Source organism: Erpetoichthys calabaricus, chromosome 4, assembly GCF_900747795.2.
Source record: "Erpetoichthys calabaricus chromosome 4, fErpCal1.3, whole genome shotgun sequence".
NCBI classification, from domain to species: Eukaryota; Metazoa; Chordata; class Cladistia; order Polypteriformes; family Polypteridae; genus Erpetoichthys; species Erpetoichthys calabaricus.
Genome location: NC_041397.2, coordinates 37,991,086 through 38,012,674, shown reverse-complemented (window position 1 = coordinate 38,012,674; position 21,589 = coordinate 37,991,086).

Sequence of the window (21,589 nt, the reverse complement as noted above, 5' to 3'; positions counted from 1 at the left end):
ATTCCATTCCTATATATATGGTAAGGATTTGGATGGACAGGCATCTTGTCCGGGTTCATTGCGGGTACCTTGTCTTGAAGATATATTGGAACCACATAGTGCCCTAGTATTCCAGGTAGCAGCATTTCTCAGGCAGAGCTCCCATTTGTACAACCGCAGGGCACCTTGGGAATTGTAGTCCTGATGAACAACCCTCTCAGAGTATATACTGTAGGTGCTACCAGAGGGAGATGTGGGGAGAGGACCCACACATTTTTAAGGAGGTTCTGCCTGATCATATAGTCACCAGAAGTGCTCCTGGGTCAGGCATAAAAGAAGCCACTTCATCTCATCCAGGCAAGTTGGAGTCAGAAGGTGGAAGACATGGCATGCCTGGAAGAGAGTAGAGGGGAATAAATATGAGAACTATGATTGTGAGTTCTTCTTTTGAAGAGATGATCTGAAGAAGGTATATGTGTATAATAAAATTCTTTTTTTTTTTCCTTTGGCAGTTGTGTGGTGCACATGTGTCTGGATTCTGAAGCTCTGGAGTGCCCCTTTTTGGTCACAGTATATACAGGTTGAGTATCCTTAATTCCAAAATGCATAGGACCAGAAGTATTTATAATTTTGGATATTGTGGACTCTGGAATATTTGCATATATATACAGTTAGGTCCATAAATATTTGGACAGAGACAGCTTTTTTCTAATTTTGGTTCTGTACATTACCACAATGAATTTTAAATGAAACAACTCAGATGCAGTTGAAGTGCAGACTTTCAGCTTTAATTCAGTGGGTGAACAAAACAATTGCATAAAAATGTGAGGCAACTAAAGCATTTTTTAACACAATCCCTTCATTTCAGGGGCTCAAAAGTAATTGGACAAATTAAATAACTGGAAATAAAATGTTCATTTCTAATACTTGGTTGAAAACCCTTTGCTGGCAATGACAGCCTGAAGTCTTGAACTCATGGACATCGCCAGATGCTGGGTTTCCTCCTTTTTAATGCTCTGCCAGGCCTTTACTGCAGCGGCTTTCAGTTGCTGTTTGTTTGTGGGCCTTTGTGTCCGAAGTTAAGTCTTCAACAAGTGAAATACATGCTCAATTGGGTTAAGATCAGGTGACTGACTTGGCCATTCAAGAATTTTCCACTTCTTTGCTTTAATAAACTCCTGGGTTGCTTTGGCTGTATGTTTTGGGTCATTGTCCATCTGTATCATGAAACGCCGCCCAATCAATTTGACTGCATTTAGCTGGATTTGAGCAGACAGTATGTCTCTGAACACCTCAGAATTCATTCGGCTGCTTCTGTCCTGTGTCACATCATCAATAAATACTAGTGTCCCAGTGCCACTGGCAGCCATGCACGCCCAAGCCATCACACTGCCTCCACCGTGCTTTACAGATGATGTGGTATGCTTCGGATAATGAGCTGTTCCACGCCTTCTCCATACTTTTTTCTTGCCATCATTTTGATAGAGGTTGATCTTGGTTTCCTCTGTCCAAAGAATGTTTTTCCAGAACTGTGCTGGCTTTTTTAGATGTTCTTCAGCAAAGTCCAATCTAGCCTTTCTATTCTTGAGGCTTATGAGTGGCTTGCACCTTGCAGTGCACCCTCTGTATTTACTTTCATGCAGTCTTCTCTTTATGGTAGACTTGGATATCGATACGCCTACCCCCTGGAGAGTGTTGTTCACTTGGTTGGCTGTTGTGAAGGGGTTTCTCTTCACCATGGAAATGATTCTGCGATCATCCACCACTGTTGTCTTCCGTGGACGTCCAGGTCTTTTTGAGTTGCTGAGTTCACCAGTGCTTACTTTCTTTATCAGGATGTAACAAACTGTAGATTTTGACACTCGTAATATTGTAGCAATTTCTCGGATGGGTTTTTTCTGTTTTTGAAGCTTAAGGATGGCTTCATTCACCTGCATGGAGAGCTCCTTTGACTGCATGTTGTCTGTTCACAGCAAAATCTTCCACATGCAAGCACCACACCTCAAATCAACACAAGGCCTTTTATCTGCTTAATTAATAATGACATAACGACGGACTTGCCCACACCTGCCCATGAAATAGCCTTTGAGTCAATTGTCCAATTACTTTTGAGCCCCTGAAATGAAGGGATTGTGTTAAAAAAATGCTTTAGTTGCCTCACATTTTTATGCAATCGTTTTGTTCACCCACTGAATTAAAGCTGAAAGTCTGCACTTCAACTGCATCTGAGTTGTTTCATTTAAAATTCATTGTGGTAATGTACAGAACCAAAATTAGAAAAAAGTTGTCTCTGTCCAAATATTTATGGACCTAACTGTATATATTTATTTCCTCCTCTCCCAGACACTTAGCCACCCTTCCTCCCAGCTCAGCTCAGTGTCTGGGCTTTCCCACAGTTCTTTTATATCTCCTGACCCGGAAGAACAATTCATAAGTCCTCATCACTTCCGGGTCAGATAAAAAGTCCTTTTCTTCAACCCGGAAGCATGTTGTTCCTTTCCGGTCATGTGATCATGATGCACTTCCAGGTTATAGGGCACGTAGCACTCTGTACATTCTCTTTATCCTTGTTTAAGTGTATCATGACATGCTTTGACTTTTTTCATGAAACAGGAAGTAGGCAAGATAGCTGGAAAGTAGGAATACCCTCTTTCCTTTTTATTTTTTAAACCTTAACCTTTTTTATATTACTTATTTTTGTTTCAAAAACATGTCTAAAAATGTACACAAGATTCTCCAAGATGTTTCAGATTGTATTCTTCTTACATACATTGTGCATCATGTCATTCATGTTTGACCAATGCTCCTCTAGTACTCCTTTACTACAATGAAATATTGTTATTTCATTTATTGTTTTTTCTGGTCTGACTACCTTTTAATCAGGTTAGCAGATCTAAAATGGCACTGTGTGGCACATTAGTGGTACCCACGAAAGCCTAATTCTCAGTTTAGTGTTGGCAAATGCCAACAAATGCCTTGCTCTCAGTACTTTGTTCCCCCACAACACTGCAATGGATTGGGCAGGTCCAAGAATGTTGTGATATGTCATGGAATGCTAAGGGATTAAATCATACATTTAATGCATTAATGGTGTTTCAGCTTATCTGTTTATAGAAAGTGATTACTTTTTTAAAAGAAGCCCATTTGAGTATTGAAAATTATGCTTGATTTACAAAAAGGTGAATGTTCCATTCCTGTTTTCACAATTAATCTAAGCAAATAATGTTCTTGATTCACGAAGCTATTCATTTTACTTTTCTGATTTTTGATCCTCAAGGTCACTGTGGTCTGAAATTGTAACTAAATTCTTTTTATGGATTATTTCACCGGCTGTGAAATGATTATACAAATTCTTTTCAATAACCCAGCCTTCTTGAAAAAAAAAGCATAACATTTTAGAATTGTGTAATATCATGAACATTTCAGAAGTCAAAATAAATACACATTCGGCTGCTATAACCTTATTTTGCGTTGTTGTAACAGGATCTCCTCTATCTAAACCTGTACTGGCTGCATACTGTTACGTAAAACGCTCAGTGGGGGCTGGGTGGTCTTGTGGCCTCTGAACCTCTGCAGATTTTGTTTTTGTTTTCTCCAGCCCTCTGGAGTTTTTTTTTTGTTTGTTTTTCTGTCCTCCCAGCCATCAGACCTTACTTTATTCTTTGTTATTTAGTATTACCTAATCTTATTTTTGTATTTTTATTTTTTATAAACTTTTATTTCTTTATCTTGTAAAGCATTTTGAGCTACATCATTTGTATGAATGTGTACTTATTACTTATATGTACTATATAAGTAAATGTTGTTGTTATAAATTTACTGCAATTGATTTATACAAAAAATCCAAAATTTTGAATAAATGCTTACTTTAATTGGGTTACAACCCAATCAGTCAGATTTTGCTGACATCTGCTATTACTATGTAAATTAAAATTTACTGTAACTTAAGGTGCAAAGCTCATTTTAATATTAATGAGGGCTGTAGATTTGATTTTTCACTATTGGAGATCTAATTTGTGTATTTATTGTGAGTACAATTGACATTGAAATTTTGTAGTTTCTTCTCTAGTGTACAGTATAATCTATTCAGTACGTTCCTGATTTAATAAGCAAAAGTGAGCATCTGCTGCCATCTAGAGGTGTTCGAATATATTGACTGTCTTACTAAAAAACAGTGTATGTTCATGAGGTGTATCTATTTTCAAAGAATAATTGTAATAAATTGTTTTATTTAAAGATCACTTTTCTCTGAAGAAATTGTCTAAAAAGGAAAATAAACCAAAAAACATTTACATTTACATTAAACTAAAAACATATGAAATTCACAACATATGTAATTTATCATATTACTTGAACTTTTAAAAAATTGACAAGCAACTGGAAAATGAATTATTTGAAATAAGTCTATGTTTTATTAAGAATTTTTTATATGCATTATCATCTTTGTTAGTTCCAGGTAGCATATTTATTTTCTGCCATCCTTTCTCCCTATGTTTACATTGTCTGTGTCACATAAGTCTTTCCCTTTTTTAAACTGCCTCTATTTAGAACAAAGCCATGCAGGCCACAGACTATCCTATCAGCTGTGAGTGTAAGACAGGTGCCAGCCATGATTGGAGTGCCAGGTCATCCTAGGCTACACTCATGAACACTGATTACACTGTACAACAAAGTATTTGCTGCTTGAACACTGTTGGGTGTTTCTTATAGATTTTTGGGTGCTGATCACGAATATCACATCAAATTGTACCCGTCACATACCGTTTCAGAGTTTTGTCATGATTTTTTCTTACATTTGTATCCAAACATTTTCACTCCCGTAAGTGACTTATCAACATAAGTGACTTATCTTGTGCAGCCTGGGCATGTCCAGACATGGAATCAGGCCAGGTTGGAAGCTGTTCTGTGGAAGTTGACATCCTGGGCAGGTCTGAAGGAGCTTGACGCTGTCTCAGCATGCTGTAAAAGTGGCTTGCATACACCGATCCTGCTCATTTGGTTAATATAGATAGTCAGTGTGTATGTATAGTATCAGTATAGTAAAGTATAGTATCTGTAGCAATATAACAGTAAGTAAGCTTGATGCTATAGACAATTTGGTGTCGGGTGATATGTCTTGTCAATGTCATAACAGCCACGATACATTCTGCTATATCTGTGGCGAATATACACTTGCGCCTCAGAGACGTGGGATGACTGCTCTTGTGAATAAAGCTTATCATCTGTATTTCGGCTGCAAAATTGGTGATCAAGACAAGGAATGGGCACCTCACATTTGCTGTGTGACATTTGCTGTCAATCTAAGAGCCTGGCTCAGAGGCACTCGAAAGATGATGCAGTTTGCTGTTCCAATGATATGGCGAGAACAGAAAGACCATGTGACGGACTGTTACTTCTGTTTGACTAATGTTTCTGGTTTCTCTGCCAAAAACAAGAAGTCAATTGAATATCCTAATCTGCCTTCAGCAATGAGACCCATGGCACATGATGACAATCTTCCAATTCCGAAACCACCAGAGGATTGGACCTTAGATGAACCAGATGAAGAAACTGCAATGCAGGGTACTGACAGTGACATTGACCTGGATTTATAACCGTGCTCATCAGGCGATCCACATCTGATAACACAGTACGAATTGAACGATTTGGTCAGAGATTTGGGTTTGTCAAAAGCAAAAGCCGAGCTGCTAGGTTTCAAGACTGCAGGAATGGTGTTTGCTATCACCAGGTACGAAAATTTCTGTGTTTCGAGGCCGACATCATGATATAACCAAATTTTTTGCACAAGTCGACAGTCTCTGTTTCTGTTGTGACATTGAAGGATTGTTCTCTGCATTGGGTTGTGATCACAACCCGGAAGAGTGGCGTCTCTTCATTGATTCGTCAATGTTAAGCCTGAAAGCTGTTCTACTACACAATGGCAACATTTATCCTTCAGTACCTGTTGGCTATGCAGCACACATGAAATAAACGTATGAGAATATGGAACTGTTGCTGAAGCACAGCCAGTATAGCAGGTTCAACTGGAATATCTGTGGAGATCTTAAAGTCATTGCTCTGTTACTAGAACTGCAGCTCGGCTATACAAAGTTCTATTGTTTCATCTGTGAATGGGACAGTCATGCCAAAGAGCCGCACTATTCTCAACAGAACTGGCCACTCCGTAAAAAGTTAGTTCCAGGACAGAAAAACGTGGCACATGAATCGCTTGTCAACCCGGCAAAGATATTTTTTCCTCCACTTCACATAAAACTGGGACTCATGAAGAATTTTGTGAAAGCACTGAACAAGGAAGGTGAAGGTTTTCGTTATTTAAGACAGATGTTCCCAACAATAACTGACATCAAGATCAAAGAGGGCATTTTTGTTGGCCCCCAGATCAGACATGTTATGAGTGACAAGCGGTTTGAAGATCTGTTAGTTGGGCTGGAAAAAATTGCCTGGAAAGCCTTCAAAGACATTGTTGACAATTTTCTGGGCAATTACAGAGCCCCAAACTGTATTCAGCTGGTAGACAAACTTCTCAAATCATACAAGACAATGAAGTGCCACATGTCACTCAAGATTCATTTTCTCCACTCACACTTGGACTTCTTCCCTGCAAATCTCGGTGCTGTCAGTGATGAACACGGTGAAAGGTTTCACCAGGACATTGCTACGATGGAGAAACGATACCAGGGCAACTGGAATCCGTCAATGTTTGCTGACTACTGTTGGACACTGCAACGTGATGCACCAGACATCACGTCAAAAGAAAATCAAGAGCAAAACACTTTTAATTCTGTTGAATTTAATAGTATATGCGAAACACAAATGTGACTAAATATGTTGTTGTCAGTAAACATATAAATGACTATTTCTCAGAGTTTCTACGTGATGCCGTAAAACCAAACTATATTTGTGCATATCCAGTAGGTACCTGTCATAATCAGCAAAAACTTTTCAGAAAGCAAGACTTTTCAAAAAAATTGTTGTGCAGTGTTATTCAATCATTGGTAAATCAATTACTGATTTGTGAGTAGTCACAGGCACAGGGAGAATATGCAACATCCACACAAATAGTGAAGTGAATAGGATTTGGGGCCAGTATCCTGGACCTGTATTTAGTGTATAATTTACTAAATAATTATTAAAATTACCAGTATAACATTATAACTTATTTACAAATATTCTTTTAAACTTCAAAATGTATTCTTGTATGCTTTAGTACTAAATTTGAGGGAACTTAAAACTGAAATAAAGATAATAATACATAGTTTTAAGGAAAAATCTAGGTTGTCTCTCTTCTAATTTAATTGGTAAAGCAGGATAGGATCAATTAATCCCTGTGGTCTATACCCATGGTGCAGGTAACACAAGCCTTTTGTTTATGTTGCCTACTTTTTCTCATGTAACTCTCATTTGAAAAATACAGTACAGTGCTTACTATGCAGTTGACCTTTTAAATTTTAAAAATAATTAAGCTAAGATGCAGAATAATTACTTATGTAATTTTATGAGTTCAAAAACTGTTTAATGTAGACTTCAAAACATTATCTGTATTGACCTGAAATCCTCTTGATTCAGATGCCTTAGACAATTCAAGTGAACTGGTGTCAATTCAAGGTTAGTTTGAAAGCCAGAAAGATCAATTCCGAGATTATCAAACTTGGGAAATTGATTGGTTTACATTTAAATCATTAGCTAAGGAAAGGAATGGGAAGAGTGACCTTCTTGTGAAAGCTCAAAGAACTGTAAAAGCAGTGATTGAGGTATTGGATTGTAAACCACAAGGCTGCAGATTCAGTTCTGACATGTGTCTTATTGCATGACCCTGGGAAAAGAAATTTACAAACATGATAAAACATAGTAAAAGGTTTAGCCAATTAAATAAAAGCAATTATAAATTATAGAATCTAAATGTTGCAGAAAATATGGTGTTTTTAATGCATTTCCACGGAAACATCATTCTGTACTTAAACCATGACATACCAACATTTAGAATTTGCTTTGTTATACCTGTGTGTTTACCTTTGTGTGTAACATGGACTTCTTATTTCAGAAACTAGAATGGAAGCTGAAAATGAAAGGAATTTGAAAAAAATATATATAAAGAGGAAAATTTAATCTCTAATGCTGATCCATGGAAAATTTTATTGTACCCAAGAATTACTGCGAATACAGGTCTCAGCGAAAAAGCAGAAAAACATAATTTTCAAAATGCTCAAAGAATAAGGCACTTCAGAGGTCAAGATATGATATAGGCAGACACCTGGAGCCTCATGCATAACACCGTGCGTGGAATTCACACTAAAACATGGCGTATGGACAAAAGCGGAACTGTGCATATGCACAAAACAATCCAGATGCATAAATCTGTGTGTACACCAAATTCCACGTTCTTCCACTCCATAAATCTCGGTCAGCCTGAAAAGTAACGCACGTGCACACTCCTACGGTCCACCCAGTCTCCTCTCAGAATTACATCTCTTTGTATATGCAAATCAATATAAATAGCCCTTAACCCTTTAACCGCCAACTCCCTAAATATTCCCCACGCTAGGCGAAATCTGAACAATTTTCGTTTTTTTACTTTTTTACATTTTTTTTACATTTTTTTTACATTTTTTACATTTATTCAAGCACTATTGACCACTAAATGTTGTGCAAGTTCTAGAAATGGGCAAACACATAATAAAACACAAAATGTACCTTTTCTCAGGCTTCCACAACAATAAACTTTCATCAACTGTAACTGACGGTCCTGGCATGTAGGGCAACTGAAATGCTTCAAATAAATGGTCAATCAAAGGACGTAGCTTGAACAAGCGGTCGCGGTTTGGATCTTTCTTATCTGGCTCATTTCTGTTGTCATTCAAATGAAAGAATTTCAGCAGCAAAGAGAATCGGTTATGTGTCTCAATAAACTGTGCTGCATACAGATTTGTCTGATGAGCAAAATGTCTGATCAAATCAGGTGACACAAACAGCTCATAAAACTGCTCAGCAGTGTAATTGTTTACATCAACAGTAAAGCCACACGTTGCCACAAACGGATGCAGAAAAGGTAGTTCACCTCGGGCAGCAGTCCAGTTGAGATGCTGGGGATACACCCACTCATCGCCGTCATCCGATGCGCCGTCATTCACAGTATCATACAGCGCACGTTGCTGATCATCATTGTCGCTAAAATCTTCTTCAGAACTGCTACAATCATGATCAGAATTATTGTCCAAAATCACCTGCAAAACCTCACTTGAAGTCAGTTTACGTTTCGCCATATTCACAGCTTTCACTTTCGAATCACATCACGTGATCGGCCAATACAAGCGCAGAGTTGTCGAAATGCAACGTAGTAATAATACCCACGCCAAACTGTCAGTTGTACTACGCGCCAGGCATTCATATAACCACAGGCAAATGTGCCGGATAATTCCGGCAGTAGGGCGTCAGCATTAAAGCTACGATGCCGGATATATCCGGCAGAGGGCGGTTAAGGGGTTAAGCTCAGCATTCTGTGAAAAGACAATGGCAAAAGCACAGGGGAAAATAGAAGAATTTCAGCGAATACCAAGGGGAAGCAAGGAAAAACATACTATTTGTTGGTTTAAACAGTGGTATAAACAACAAAAGGGAGTTAATCAAGTGACATAGAGTGTCGGAGAAACTCAAAACTTCAAGTTCACAAGTTGCGCGGTGCCCGAAATAAAAAAGTTGTCAGATATCAAAGCCGCCATGAAAAGGTGAGTCGTAGCCCACCGTCTGAGTGTCATATGGAAGTTTATTAAGGTACAGAGAAAAGAAAAAAAAATATGCACACAGTGGGGAAAAAAAGCTCGAAATGTCAACTTTAATCTTGAAATTTCCACTTTAATCACATAGTTTATTTTGTCATTAAAGTAGAACGTCATAAACTTCATCTTAAAATCGTTTAATTTACTAGTTTCTCAAATGCCATCGTAACTAATGTAACACACTAAATGCTTTGTATTGTATGTGTTCTTCTGTGTGCTCTATGTTTGTGAGTCACTACGTGCTTCTTAAACAGGCTTTCTCTTCCTCTGACGAGACACAGAATCCATTACATTCGTGATATTACAGCTCTCTGAATAATTTAAATACTGAGATGTATACTTGATATAATTTTCATGATGTGATAGGAATTAAAGCATGTTATTAAACATGGGAAGACGGTGGTGCAGTGATAGGGACGAGCTGGTGCCCCCTCCAGAGATTGTTCCTGCCTCACGCAAGATGCTTGCTGCGCTGTGCACAACCTTCAATGAAATAATTTATTGCAGCAGTACTGTCTCTTTCAAATGTACTAACCCCCAATTCCTGTTCTTCCTTTTCTTTTTCCAAGTACTCAATCACCACACAATCAGCTCTGTAATAGATGTCAAGCCATCTGTAAGCTTATAACGATGATTCTTGAAAACTTTTAAGGAACATTGAAATATCTTCGTAGTACATGTTTAATTATTCTATCCAGCTCATCGCTAGTGCTACGACACCGTGTCCTCACATGTTTAATTATTAACAATATAGATTATTTAAATGATATTAAAATTTTATCTGTATAATGTAATAAATGTATTTTGCTGCGTTTCATCTTAAAAATGATAGCATCATCATAGGTAAATATGCACTTTATAAAGTGGCTCAGGTTGTGCAATATTATAACTGTATCGCAAGTTTACAGTGAGGTAATTGTACCTATAAGTACAAACAGCTCTACAAGGAGCACTTGATGGACAGATTGAGAGTGATAATAGTTCTTGGGATGAAACTGAACCGCGAGGTCCTACAGGAAAGGCTCTGAAGCGTTTGCCGTATGGAAACAGTTCAAATAGACTGTGCACATGGCTGAGGCAGTGTGTGCTTGATGCTGTATACCAATAATTCTCTTTCCTATCAGCTGCTGTAGAGCTGTAATTCCACACACAGATGCAGTGGGATAAATGAGTGGTGCATTGAGAGTAACAACGCTAAAGCAACTATGGTATTTGGAATAGTTTGGCTATTCTGTGGACTATTATATTGTTACAGGTTAATTACAATCAGATGCCTTAAACTAATAAACATCCATCCATCCATTTTCCAACCCGCTGAATCCGAACACAGGGTCACGGGGGTCTGCTGGAGCCAATCCCAGCCAACACAGGGCACAAGGCAGGAACCAATTCCGGGCAGGGTGCCAACCCACCGCAGAACACACACAAACACACCCACACACCAAGCACACACTAGGGCCAATTTAGAATCGCCAATCCACCTAACCTGCATGTCTTTGGACTGTGGGAGGAAACCGGAGCACCAGGAGGAAACCCACGCAGACACGGGGAGAACATGCAAACTCCACGCAGGGAGATCCCAGGAAGCGAACCCAAGTCTCCTAACTGCGAGGCAGCAGCGTTACCACTGCACCACCGTGCCGCCCAACTAATAAACAATATGTGATTAATTTCAGTGTATTTGATAAAGCTGTGTCAGGGATGTGGATCTAAAAAAGAAAAGGAAGCCACACTGGAACAAAAGCACTGCTTTGATGCTGGATGCCGCCAGTTTGCAAAACTGAGCGGAGAACTTACATATGCCAGGGATTGAGCTGGCATGAAAATGTGTGTGGCTTTACGCCAAGTTTAGTTTTTATACATAAGAGCATGGAAATGGGCGTACGCAACATTTTTATGCATACATACCGTTTATACATGAGGCCCCTGTAGAGGATGCTGCTCCACCGACACAAATACCTGTTCAGCAAACATGGCTGTCATGACAGGCAACCCCCATATGAGCAAAGTTTTTCAAATTAAAAAACTTAATCTAATACCTTTATTGTATTTTGTTTTAACCCATAGTTTCTTAGTGGATATTTACTAATTTTCACTATGTTTTGTCTTCAAAGCTTTCATAAATGCAACAAAATTTAGTAGGCTGGAGATTTTTCCACTATTTACTTCCTGGGTACTGTATATGTCCATATTTAATCTATGGAAATGTCACTAATTTATACTATTTCAAGGTAATGTCCATCCATCCATCCATTAAATTAAAAAGGTACTTGTATGAACATTATAAACTAAATTATAATCAGCATGGGATGATGAGAAGAATATTAAGATAAACCAATTAGTTCATTTCACACTTCCATATTTTTTCTTCCAGGAGACATTGTCAATGGGTAAACTCTCTTCTAGTTATTCTAAATATTGGCAGAATCAATAAACAAGAGCATCTGTAGTATCCCTCTATATTTAAATTCTAAACAAAAACATCCTTACTTGAGCATACACAGCTTCCCCACAGATGAAACAGAGAGAAGAAAAATGATCCAAGTAATCAAAAGAGATAAAAACCCACATTTTCTATATGCCATGACAGCACTTGACGTTTGTAGCTAGTACTTCAAATCTGATTAGTTGGTAAGGTTTACCTGCTGCTTTAAGATTGATGGCTGTGTCCTTTTAGCTGGAATAACTTTGGTGTCATACTGACATTGCAATCAGCTTTTAAAAGGGAAAACTGCTTGTCTAATGTTTGAGAGTCTGCATTAATGGAGAATAACACACAACTTCTCTTTTCAACGGAACACAACAGCACCTGCTCCTGGTCAGTGTACACAACTTAATGTAACTGCAATGTGGTTAAATTATTTTTTCTCTCAAACAATATGAACTGTAAGTTTAAAAGAATACTCCACACTAAAATTATTTTTTATATATATTTTGTACTCCAAAAGAAAAAGTTTAATGTCATATTTTCATGTAGAACAGAGAGAAAAGAGTTTATGAAAAAATTAGGGTTGCTGTAAAACAGCAAAAAATGTGAAAAACATCCATGGAAAAAAGAAAAAATATCACATTACCTTGTATTTGGACTATTACTCTTTTTAATTTATTTTAATTTAGAATATGGTATAGTTAGTAAACTTTCAAAATTAGCAGGTGACACTGTAAAATCAGAGTGAGAGCGAATGCTAAGGAGACACCAAAAACAATTCAAGAAGACTTGAAAATCTTCAAGATTGGGTGAACAAATGGAAAATGCAATTTAATGAAAAAATGTAAAAAATTTTACATGTAGGCAAAAATAATGTTAATTATAAATACAAAATGCTTCATACTGTGTTATAGGAAGCAACCTCTGATAAGGATTTAGAGGTTTACATTAACACATTCTCCTCAACTGGGCAGTCAGCAGAAGTAATCCAAAAATATAAAAAACTGTTGGATGGAACTTAAGGTACATTTTGCTTTGATTTATCATGAACAATAACCTGGAGTACTGTGTGTAGTTCTGATCACTACATTGCTAAAAGACATAGCAGCATTAGAGGCTGTGCAGAGAGAAGCACATAAATACATAAGTAGCCCGTCTTGTATTTAAAATGTCACTCCTCTCTTCAGGTTGCTACATTGGCTTCCTGTAACAGCATGCATTACGTTCAAGTCACTGATGCTTGCCTACAGTGTTGTCAGTGGGTCAGCACCTGCGTATATGGAGACACTGATGAGATCCTATGCTCCTTTTTCGCCCACTCAGGTCTGCCAGTTAACAGCATCTGATGATGCCACCTCTACACGGTTTCAAGTCTCAATCGCAACTCTTTTCCTGTCTGGTTCCCAGTTGGTTGAACAGACTATCCACCTCCATCTATACTGTTGACTACTCCAATCTATTTAAGAAGCAACTGAAGACCCATCTGCTCTGTGAATATCTGTCTAATTGATTGAAGAAGAAAAAAAAAGCTATGCTCTGTGATCTTTTATATTGTTGATTACTTTGTTGATTAAGTTTAATTTCCTCATCAATTATAATCTATGATTATAAATTATTAGTAATTACCTCTTTTCACTTGTGTCAATCAACTTTTGTTAATTGTTCTATTACACTTGCTGAACAAACAGGCCTTAGCCTAATGTTACTTCATTATGTTTGCCTCTGTTGGAAGGCGCTGTGGATAAAAGAGTCTGTCAAACAAATAAATGTAAATGTAAGTGCAGCCCAGGATTAAAGAGTGTTTCCTACTCTAATAGGCTCAGGGATTCAACTTTCTTGATTAGAAAAGTCTGTGTGGAGACTTAACTCAGGTCCTGAAAATTTCCAAAAACATCAATAAAGTTAATTCAGTGTAATTCTGGTTTTAGGAATCATTTAAGAAATTAAGTGCATTTAATACTGAAGCCAGAAAGCACTTATTCACATGAAGAGTTGTGGAAATTGGAAACAAACTATCTTGTCATGTACTTCAAAGCAGGAACCTTGACAACTCTTAAAAAATTATCTGGATAAGATATTGAGACAACTTCGCTATTAGCTAGCCAAAAAAGCTTGACGTACTGTATGGTCTCCTCTCATTTCTGAAATGTCTTATCTGTTCTGCTGAAATATGATTCTGAATGTCCAACAGGCATTTAACTATCTGATATTGAATAGATGAGATACAAGGTGGCAGAGAAATTTGTCATCCAAGGTAAAAAAGAGGCAGCAATACTGTCATCTTATTAACTATGTGAATTAAAGTAACACCACTTTTATTTGTAAAAAGCAAGAAGTAGAAAAATATTAAATGGTTATTTATTTAAAAATGTGCGCATACAAATGTATAAATGAAGTACTTTACATCACAAGTAGAAGTATTTATGACTGCTAGTCTTCGTGTTGATTAAATCGTGTTTAGGCAGTGAATGAATACAGAATATATACTGACTCAAATGTATCTTTTAATGAAACAATGAAATTTAAATAAGCCAGAAGGGGGCACCATACGCATATTCTTCTGCAAGTCACGTGTTACTTTATTTGAGCATATTTCATATGTATATTTTGCGGCTATTTTTTTTTTCCATAAAAAATGGAAAAACTACAGTAACCACAATTTGGGAATTAGTTGAAACCTAAGACTCCGTTTTTCAGTTTGTTTGCTAAACATTGATTTTACTGATGTAGATGTATGAAGGCAGATCCACCAGAATGAGGCCATTTTCAAAGTGCATTCTGTAGATTTTTAATAAAAGTAAGGAAACAAAACCAGTGCAATTTTTAAATTTGTGTACCTTCTCATATAAAAAAGCATACCACACCATATTTGGATATAAAGGCCATGTTTTCTAAAACCCGCAATGACTTACAATACCAAGGCTTTCATGTTGTCCTGTGTTAAAAGGGCTACCTTGAAACCTTGTTTTTCCTACAATGTAGTTAAATTACTGTATATTATACATTGAACCCTTTAAAGTTTACTTCTCTGTCACTTATTTTACTGGAACTTCTTAAAAGTTACCAGAGCCTGTTATTGACTAATACAGGCTGTTCAGCCATTCATTTTTACAGCCCACTTATTTCATTGCAAGTTTACAGAATGCTGGAGCTGTCCTACCATAATTTGATGTAAGCAGGAACTAACTTTGTGTAAAGTACATGTTTATCACAAAGGACTAAATGACTTATATTTACTAATTAATTGACTTCATTCATTCATCTTGGAAGTGCTGTTTTTCAACATCCAGGCATTCAACATACAGTATGTCTTATGTGGGTCTTTTTGACAAAATCTTCTAAATACACCATCTTATTTTAAAAGAAACATTGAGCAACTTTAAAACTATTTGCTATACTGTTTTACATGTCAACAAAAAGTTGAACCACCTTTTTTGCCCACCATGCATGTTCTCCCTGTGTCTGTGTGGGTTTCCTCCAGGTTCTTTGATTTCCTCCCATAGTCCAAAGACATGCAGATCAGGTGAACTGGTGATTCTAAATCGGCTCTAGTGTGTGGATGGTGTATGTGTGTGTGTGTGTGTTTACCCTGTAATGAATTGGCATCCTCCCCAGGGTTTGTTCCTGCCTTGCACCCTAAGCTGGCTCCAGCAGACCCTCACGATCCTGTTCATGACTAAGTGGGTTAGAAAACGACTGACTTACTGATGTATGATCACTGTGTAATACAGTAGAGAAAACCATACTTCTATCTAAATTGTTATGGATGCAAAGGATATGGTCAGCGTTTTTAAACTTCTTTAGTCACCATCACCGATGTAATAAGCAGGGCAAAACAAATCTTAGCTATACCTATGACATTACTTCTTCCAACATCTGCAGAAAGCATGGATGTCTTCATCTGTGTTTACCAACTTATGTAACTGCTGTGGAAACTGGACACAGACAGGCAGACACGCTCATGTCACCCAACACACGTTTATTTAATCTAATATTTACAGTCTTACTGTGCTCACAAACCCCAAAGACCCCAAAGTCCTGGCCACACAACAATGCCTTCTCTATTTTCATGGCCGCCTCCTTGCCGTCCTCCCGACATCATCTTCCTTCCTCCCGACTCTTGTCAATGACTGGAAGGAGGCGACCCCTTTTATACACACTCGGATGTGCTCCAGGTGCTCCCCGGCAATCTTCCACCGACACTCCCCAGTGTGGCGGAAGTGTCAGCTGTGTACCCGGAAACACTCCAGGTGTCCCCTCTTCTCTTCCCCCCAGCACTTCCGGGTGTGTCGGAAGCGCTGGGGTCCAGGGTCCCCAAGGCATCGGGGTGCCCCCTGGCGTTGGCCACGGGCCCCTACAGGGTAGAGCTTCCAAGCTCTGTACCTGTGGCCCCCAATACAACCAGGGCAGATGCCCCCTCGCATTCTGGAGGAGGAATGAGCCCTCCTCCAGAGTGTCCCGGCCCGGCGTGAACCCTGTCTGGGTGCCACACTGCATTATGGAGTCAACTACATAAAATCCTGTTGTAAGCTCTGTTCAGCTCAGAAGCACAAAGCAGGTCAGAGTGTCATGAAAGGGACACAAACTAAAGTAAAACTAGACTCACTCACAGGAAGTGACATAAAGGTGATCAAGTCAACCGCATTCATGAAGCATCTTGCTAAACATAAGATAATAAATGAGTCCAGGTTAAATGTCTGTGCATTACAGCAATATGAATCTCATCCTGAAGTGGATTCTGGGACCTATGTCTGAATCAACCAAGGCCCAAATAAGAAGCAAGGAACTGTCATATGTGTTGAGGTGAGAAGCCATTTGGGTGAAATCATGAAGTCAATAAAGGTTCAAATGCTTACATTTTCAATTTTAAAATACCCTTTAAAGATCCCTTTACAAATAAGAGATACTCAACATGGAGGCACATTACAATATCTTTTATTATTGTTGTAATAAAAGGAGAAGGTTGTAACAACTCATTAGAAACTTGAATTGCAATGATCAACACAGCTACCATTTAGGAAATTGATGGACAGGTTAATCAGTGTCTAATTTTGACATTCTACTTTAGAAATCCTTATTCAAATACCAAAGGTATTGTTTATGATAAATTGGATAATATTTTCCAATGTGTGTCTCATTAGTTCTCATTAAGGGAACAGGGTGTTTTGATAGATAATCTCCTGTTGGCAAAATAATGAGGCCTGCACAATGAATCACCTTTTTAACTCCTCTGTCATGTTTTCCTGTTTAATTAGTCCCAAATGGAAGTTACACTGGGAGTTACAAAAGCTCAGCCGGAGGTTAACAGTTGCCAAAGGTTAGTGAGTAAATGTTTCACATTGTGGCAATTAATAAATTGTCATTTTTACTTTCATTTGTTGTGTCAGCTATAGCACAGGACAACAAAGTTAAAATCTTGATTAGCTTCCAAAGATGCTTACAGAGGCAATTCACCTAAGTGCAGAGGTTATTTCTTTAGTTGTCAGTGCCAGTTTATTGCTAACTAAAATAAATTTTGACCACCCACATATATAGTACATAAAGACCCCTACAAGTTCCAGTGCGATATTTTTAGAATTAGCTGTGTGCAATGGAATGGCCGCAGGATATCGAGTAGTATAGTCCACAATGACCAAAATATAGATTTGTGACCTTTTTCTGAGGGTTCTAGGGGGCCGACGAGATTGATACCAATTCGCTCAAAGGGAACATCAATCAATGGGAGTGGAATGACAGGAGCACGGTCCCTACAGGGAATGTGACGAAACTGAAGAACAGACCTCCTTGTTTATTCCGGGCCAAAAGAATTGGAGCTTGATGTTCTCCAACAGCTTTTTGGCTCCCAAGTGGGTGCTCAAGCGATGGGCATGTGCCAGCTCACAAACCTCCCGCCAGAAGGTTCATGGCACTAGCAGCAGTGACCTCACCTCACCCTTGTGCTCCGCTACTCGATATAAGACATTATTTTTTAGAACAAGGTAGGGTCCTTGTGGAATGGGATTCTGTGTGGGTTGCCCTTCGACTGAAACTACTGCATTCCTTCAAATTTCAGGGAATCATCATTCCACTGTTCCCATTTAAAAAATGAGGGAGTATGTTTAAACTGAAAGTGAAGGGCATTTAATGGATCATCGTCGACCTCAAGGGACAGGGTTTCAACCTGTATCGACCTCTCCAGAGGCGGGTTTTACTTCGGGGTCAGCGGAAAGAGTCTCCACCATGTCACATTGGGGGGGGGCGACGTCATTCTGTTCTATCGGGATACATGACGTGGGAGCAGCCGAGTCCGAGGAAACCCTGTCCACTATGAGGCTCAATTTTTCTTTAGGTGTGGTTAGGTTCACACCACTTTTACTATTAGATCAATCCCACCATAAAGTAACTGGAAAAGGAGGATTGGGCAACATGGCCACCAACAGTTTTTTGGGACTACCCTCCCGGGTTATAAAACACGTGGTGGACTTGTAAAATTGTGTCTCTCCATGAATACAAGTTAGACTGGTCTTCATTTTCAGAAATTGTCGCGTTAGAATGAAATGGTGATCAACAACAGAAATGTTACTAATGGAATCAACACATAGCAACAACACAATGTTTATTTATTAAAACCACTCCTGTATGCGGAACAGATAGAGGATTAGATAGAGTGTAATACCTTTCCCCATGAGGACAGGAGGTGATAATATGTCCCTGCTCCCAAAACTTATTCATGACGAAGACTGGGCAGTTTTTCCTTGGGCTTAACCTGAGGCTGACTGGGTCGACATGAGTGCTCAGGTGGAGCAATGCATCCCTGTCAGACTAGGCGAGCGGTCCGTTCCGACCTCACTGCCTTGGAGACCACCCGGTGTCGCTCGATCACCTCTGTAATGGCATCCATGTTCTTATAAGTCCGTGGCCTCCTCCTCAAGGAGGTCATAATAAGCCCGCTGTGCGTCCCCCTTCAGGTATGGCACGAGTATGTGTGCCCACTCTGTCTTTGGCCAAAGGTTATGCGTAGCGGTGCGCTGTAAAACAAGCATATATAATTTGATATCGTCCCCCTCCAAAAGTACGACTATTGGAAGTGGGCACCAAGTGGTTTTATCGTTTCTGCAGTGGCGAGCCGAGCCTCTGTCTCTGCTGGTTGAGTCTTTATCTCTCCCAGCTGCAATTTCACTGTCTGGAGCCCAGTCAGGATGGTTCCGAGCACTGTGTATAGATCCTGTTCTTCTGACATTTTGAACAATAATTCCTGCTGACTACGCCAATCTGTAATGAAATAAGAAACAGGAGAAAAAGATCAAGTGTTGGGAGAATTCTCCATATAATGATGGTGATCCAGAGAAATCTTGAAAGACTGAAACAATAATTAGTAAACACAGGCATTTGACCTTGAGATGATCGTCCACAGGTCTTTTATGTACAAATGACAGGAAATTATAATACAGGAAATGGAATTGAGATGGGGAGGAAATGATGTTGATGGTGAGGGATGGAAATGATCTCTTTGTCAGCAGCTGGATGTGACGTCACTGATATGGAGCCGGAAGTGAAGTCATCAAACAGGGGCCATAAGTGGAGTCTTCAGGGAAGCAGGAAGGGTTTTTCTGTTCAGAAAAGAGAAAGGCATTAGCACTCATTTCCAATCCTCTATCTTTTGTTCTTTCGCACTCATTTAGGTCTTTTGGCTACCCCCTAATCGCACGTGTGTGACAATATATATATATATATATATATATATATTTGCAGTTAGAGATCCACGAAGGGAGAAAAAACGAATCACGTATCATAAAATAGTTTTATTCCTGAGCTTTCAACCCCTATCAGGGGTCTTCATCAGAGGATAATGCTTAGACTTACAAGAATCAAAGGCAATATATAGCAACACATTCAGTATGGGGGGGGGGAATGGGGGGGTGGGTGGCGGTGACTAAGTCAGTATGATCAAGGGCACATACTAAATCGACAGGACACACATTCAACTGGGACAACGTAAAAGTAAAATTTAAGGCCAGTACAAAAAGCGCCAGAGAGTTGGCCGAGTCTTGGCTATCAGATGAAAACACCATCAACAGACACTTGGACATAAACCCAGCATATGCCAACTTAAGAAGGACATATAAACAATGATTAAACTATACAACCCCCCCCCCCCCCCTGATCATACTGACTTAGTCACCGCCACCCACCCTCCCCATTCTCCCCCCCATACTGAATGTGTTGCTATATATTGCCTTTGATTCTTGTAAGTCTAAGCATTATCCTCTGATGAAGACCCCTGATAGGGGTTGAAAGCTCAGGAATAAAACTATTTTATGATACGTGATTCGTTTTTTCTCCCTTCGTGGATCTCCAACTGCAAATATGCAAACTGTATCACAGACCTTCTCTTCCATTCATATATATATATATATATATATATATATATATATATATACTAGGGGGCTGTGCCCCCTGCTCGCTTCGCTCACCAACCCCCATGTGTGCCCTACACACTAGTCATTTCCCGGATCTGCCACTTGTGACGAATTGTGCTGTGCGTTTGGATAAATACGAATATCAACTCTGTCTTTGATATCTCCGTCTTTCGAAACTATTGTTGCTGACAGTTCGTCACATGTTGGTTCATTGTATATGCGAGTGTGATCTTTCGGATTCTTAAAGAAATCCAAGAAAACTTCTTTGTCCATTTTTTTCAGATAAATTTTGTGTAAAGTGCAATACTTTTGGACGTATGGATTTGCATCCATTATTGGCTGTAGAATTTCTAATACATCCAATCGTTTAACTCTTTCGATTCTATGTTGCATTGCTTCTCCATGATCATAAATATAAACCTGACCAAATTGTGGTTTCTTTGAAATTAAACTTGTAGTAGCTTTAAATGTTGTGGGACCACAGATTCTCAGAGCGTATTATGGCTGAATCGTGTAAATCTACATTTTGAGTATTAAATGATGCAAACATGAACAGATTATTGTAGATTCAGATATTTTGCCTGTAGTGTTTGTGGATTTTACTTTCACCAAATAACAAATCTCTTATTTCTCGCGGATATGCCTCTTCATTGGGAAGAAACACTACTTTTTCCTGATGGCAACACGAATTAGATGATCTACAAGTCTATGAGGTAGTGTTTTTCCTTTTTTAAGTTTTAATTTTATTTTTTGTTCACTAGGTAAAACTTTGATTGGAAAATGTCAGAAACCTGTCACATAATTTTGAAAAGTTCACAATTACTTAATTTACTACCAGTGGCTAACTTTAAATTAGTTGCATTTAATATACAGAAATGTGGATGCCATTGTATGCCAGAGTTTAGCAGTGCTTATTTTAATTAGGATAAACAACAAAATATATATACCTTTTATTTATTTATTGCCATGTTGTGGATATAATGAAAATAGATAAAATTGCTATTGTGTGC